The 5,036-nt window shown below is 36.4% G+C and overlaps 1 pseudogene; it reads left to right on the forward strand.

The window, feature by feature from the left end:
• The first annotated feature begins 414 nt into the window (after nucleotides 1-414).
• Nucleotides 415-5,036, forward strand: part of LOC107059309 (geraniol 8-hydroxylase-like) — a 7,437-nt pseudogene continuing 2,815 nt past the window's right edge.

A 5,036-nucleotide genomic window follows, 5' to 3' on the forward strand; every position in this document is an offset into this window, starting at 1 on the left:
CCCTTTTCCCATAAATAAAAGGCAAGTCTACGTCTCAATTATATCATACTAATACCTTACACATGTAAAAATGTTCAAAATAAAGTACATACAATTCTCTTAATGAACAATTGTCCAAATAGAATATTTAAATCAAGATAGAGTAGTCAACATTTCAACATTTAAATAATATTTTTATAGATTGGCTAGTATTATATAGTTACATATATATGAATTGTGTGAATGTAGTATTCAGTATTTACCATACCATGCCCACCCCTTGAGATTAGAGCATTGAGAAGGACCTTCTCCTAATACGAGAGGGACCGGAAAGCGGGGTATTGCCTCCAAAACCTAACAGATCAGACTCCTACTAAAACCAGTATATATATTAATTCCCTAGCTAGTTCATAAGTGAAGAAAATATAGAGAAAAATGGACTACATGAACATTTTGCTAGGACTATTATTTGCTTATTTTTTGGTGCATGGAGTTGTTATTTTTTCACTTAGAAGAAGCAAAAGAGTTGCACCAGGTCCCTTTCCTTTGCCTATCATTGGAAATCTTCATTTGCTTGGTGACAAACCTCACATATCACTTGCTCAACTCGCGAAAAAACATGGTCCAATTATGAACATCATGGTTGAGGCTGGTAAACCCAATTTGGTCGACTATTTTCCCTTTCTCGAGAAGATTGATCCACAAGGTAGAAGGCGATGCCTGACAATTCATTTTACAAAGGTTCTTCAACTTATGAGTGGATTAGTTGATGAGCGGCTAAATGAAAGGAAACTGGGAAACCATGAAAATGTTGATTTTTTAGATTCTCTTCTCAACATTTGCCCTCAAGAAATCGACAGGAAATATATCGAACATCTGATTCTGGTTTATTTTCTACCCCTCTTTCTCCAATCCTCAGTTACATTCCATTTTTATTTATATATTTGCCATATTGAATTGAAATTCTTGAGAACTAGAAAGAATATTTCTCCCTCCATCCTAATATTTGATTAGATACAAAATTTAGAAAGATTTTTGGAACTTGTGGTCTCAAGACGACACAGATTAGTTAACAAGAATGAAATCTAAGAAAGCCTGTAGCTCCAAGCTATGTAGCTATAAGTTCAAGAGTTTTTGGCCAAAATTATCCCTTATGGTCCATCAAATAAAATTTGAGCACTATTCGTCCTTTAAATTTGCAAGGGAATAAGGACAAATATACCCCGAACTATTGTAAATGGTATTCAGATACCCTTCGTCATACTTTTTGGGACATTGGTGCCTCTGCCGTCCAAAAAATAGAGTATATATACCCTTTATACTAACGGACATACACGTGTCATAATCTTATCCGCCGACCCGACGGATAAGATTGCACCACGTGTCCCTATTTAGTCTTCCGTTAGAGTGAAGGGTATATATGCTCTTGTTTTTCGATGGCAAGGGCACCAATGTCCCAAAAGTATGACGATGGGTATCTGCATATCATTTACGATAGTACGGGGATATATTTGTCCTTTCTCCCAATTTGCAAATCTTGAGCACATATAGTCTTAGCAAACATAGACCATCCACAATATATACAGTTTAAACTAACATTTAATTTATCCTCCCTTTATTTGGTTTTTCACCCGGCGTGCGATATCCATATTATATTGAAGCTCAACTAGATTCACTTACTTATACATGAAGTCATTTTTTGATAAACTTTTAAAACAAATATTTATGTCTGAGCTAATGTTATCAAATTCGAATTATCAGTACATTTCCACCCCTGATTTTGACAATTTAGTTGTATGTCTCTACAAGTTGTATGGTGGGTTGATTAAATACTTGAGCAGAATTTCAATTTCTTTTCATTGGAAGGAACAAATGTTTTGGAATCTTTCACTTGATTATTATATGGCACCGACATCATAAGATCTCATACTAGTAAGTTCCACAGGACTTATTTGTAGCAGGGACTGATGCGACATCAAATACATTCGAGTGGGCAATGGCTGAACTACTCAAGAATCTGTTGGGTTTAGGATCTTTTCTTTTCCTTCCTATGTGGATAAATAAAAGTCTTATTAGGATCAGCCCACTTTAGTCCATAACCCAAATATTATGTGGCATATATAAGGCTTATTTGGTCTTATTTTCAGAAACACAAGAGAGAAAAATCAAGAGAGATTCGTTTTAGAGATTGAGAGAAAAAGAGAAAAATTCCGTTTTTGCTTCTGGAAATTTTCTGCTCAGGCAGTCCGCTTGAGACAGAGTTTGCCGCTTCGTTAACCGTTGGATCGTACTCAAATTTGAAATGGGAGTTCTCAGCATCTGGTTCTTGCAATTCAACGGTGGAGATCGGATTTGGAGGTCTGTAGCTTCTGATTTGAGGGCGTGAACAGTAACGCGTTTGGGGTGAAATCTCTTCTTTAAATCTCTAGTTTTGGTGCAATCTTGATTTATTATTGCTCGTTGTTTGGCGCTTGTTTTGTGGCCAATTTTGGAGAACAATTTTATAACTCTTGGTGTTTATAGTGGAGCTTTTGGTCCTGTGGTTTTTTACTCTTCACATCGAAGGGTTTTTCACGTAAATTGTTGTGTCTTGTGTGATTGGTTTATTCTTTTCTTGTTGCTTTAGTTTGGTTGATATACTTGCTGTCCATTCTTCATATTGCTTGATTGGTTTGTCTTCTCTTAGTTCAAATTAAAAGGGAAAGTTTAGATTTGGGTATTATTCCGCTGCTATCCTATCTGGCATTTTTGTTAATGCCTTGTCTTTCCCAACAAAGTGGTATCAGAGCATTGGTTGTTGTTGATTATTGATTTGAATTATGGAGGAAAATATGAGCAAGATGGTTTTTTTGAATGGTAGTAACTATCATATTTGGAGAGGCAAGATGAAAGATCTTCTATTTGTCAAGAAAATGCATTTATCTGTGTTTACCTCTAATAAACCCCAATCAATGACGGATGAGGAATGGGAATTTGAGCACTTGCAGGTTTGTGGCTATATTAGATAATGTGTTGAAGATAATGTTCGAAATCACATTGTGAATGAGACGCATGTCAGAAGTTTGTGGGACTAGCTCGAGACGCTTTATGCTTCGAAGACTGGCAACAATAAGTTGTTTCTATTGAAACAATTGATGAATATCAGGTATAAAGAGGGCACTCCTATTTCTGATCATATTAATGATTTTCAGGGTGTTCTTGACCAGCTATCTGGAATGAATGTAAAATTCGATGAAGAAATACAGGGACTATGGCTTCTTAATACTCTGCCAGACTCTTTTGAAACTCTTCGAGTTTCTTTGACTAATTCTGCTCCCAGTGGTGTTGTGACTATGGAATATGCTAAGAGTGGTGTCTTGAATGAAGAGATGAGAAGAAGATCTCAGGCCTCATCATCTTCTACTTCACACTTCGATGTTTTGTTTACTGAACACAGGGGGAGAAACTAGTTCAGAGGTCAGAGTGACAGAGATAAAAGTAGATGTAGGTCAAAGTCTAAAGGCGAAATGGTCTGATGGACTCTTATACTTGTATAAGTTTGTATTTTGAGCCCTTTTACTTAACCCTTTGTCAACTGAACCCCTAAATTCATTGAAACTTGGTATTTTGAACCCCTTTTTCATAAGGTCAATGGTGCGTGTAATACAACCACTACACCTCAAATTCCACGTCACTTTTAATTGCCACATAGGAAAAAAAATGGAAAAATTAAATTAAACTCCCTAAATTTTATTTGAGAAATCATTTTCTCTTTCTTCCAATTTTTTCCCCAATTTCTCACCTTTCTCTTCTCTCATTCCAACGCTCTCACAAGTAAAACTGATAAGTTGTCTAACTTGTATGTTTTTCAAGGCTCCATTTTTAGAGGCTCAGTGAATTTGGTGGAGAATGATACTTCATCATTATTATGGCATAGAAGACTGAGTCATATGATTGAGAAGGGGATGGACAATTTGGCTAAGAAGAATTTGCTTTCTGGAGTGAAACAGGCAAAGTTGAACAAGTGTGTTCATTGCTTAGCAGGTAAACAGAAGAGAGTTTCTTTTCAGAGTCATCCGCCTTCAAGAAAGTTTGATTTGTTGGAGTTGGTACATTCTGATTTGTGTGGTCCTTTTAAGGTAAGGTCTCATGGTGGTGCACTTTATTTTGTGACTTTTATTGATGATTATTCACGCAAACTCTGGATATTTTCTTTGAAGTCTAAGGATCAGGTACTTGATGTGTTCAAGAGTTTTCAGGCCTTGGTTGAGAGACAAACAGGGAAGAAATTGAAATGCATTCGTTCTGATAATGGTGGTGAGTAAATTGGCCCTTTTGATAGATATTGCAGAGAGCAGGGTATTCGGCATCAAAAAACTCCTCAAAAGACTCCTCAGCTAAACGGTTTGGCGGAGAGGATGAATAGAACTCTTGTTGAGAGAGTTTAGATGTATGCTTTCAGATGCTAAGCTGCCAGATTCCTTTTGGGCAGAAACACTTAATACTGTTGCATATGTTATCAATTTATCTCCTACTGTTGCTTTGAATGGTGATGTCCCTGACAGAGTTTGGTCTAGTAAGAATGTTTCTTGTGATCATCTTAAAGTTTTTGGGTGTAAAGCCTTTGTGCATGTACCTAAGGATGAAAGGTCAAAGTTAGATGTTAAAACTAAGCAATGTATCTTTGTTGGTTATGGTCAAGATGAATTTGGCTATCGTTTCTTTGATCCAGTTGAGAAGAAACTTGTTAGAAGCCGTGATGTTGTGTTCTTTGAAGACCAAACAATTGAAGATCTTGACAAAGTTGAGAAAGTTGATTCTCAAAGTAGTGACAACTTAGTTGATGTTGATCCAGTACCTTTGACTATTCACCAGGTGAGAATCTTCAAAATGATGTAAACAAGTTGATATTGAAAATGGTGATTATATTCAGAATGACCAGTATGCCGCTGATGCTCTAGTGCAAAACGATGTGGTTGGTGAGCAACCAACTATTATTGATGCTCCAGAGAGTTCTCTCAGAAGATCTACTAGAGAGAAAATACCTTCATCTCGTTATTCTCCCAATGAGTATGTAC

This window comes from Solanum tuberosum, unplaced genomic scaffold (assembly GCF_000226075.1).
Source record: "Solanum tuberosum cultivar DM 1-3 516 R44 unplaced genomic scaffold, SolTub_3.0 scf01128, whole genome shotgun sequence".
Lineage (NCBI taxonomy): Eukaryota > Viridiplantae > Streptophyta > Magnoliopsida > Solanales > Solanaceae > Solanum > Solanum tuberosum.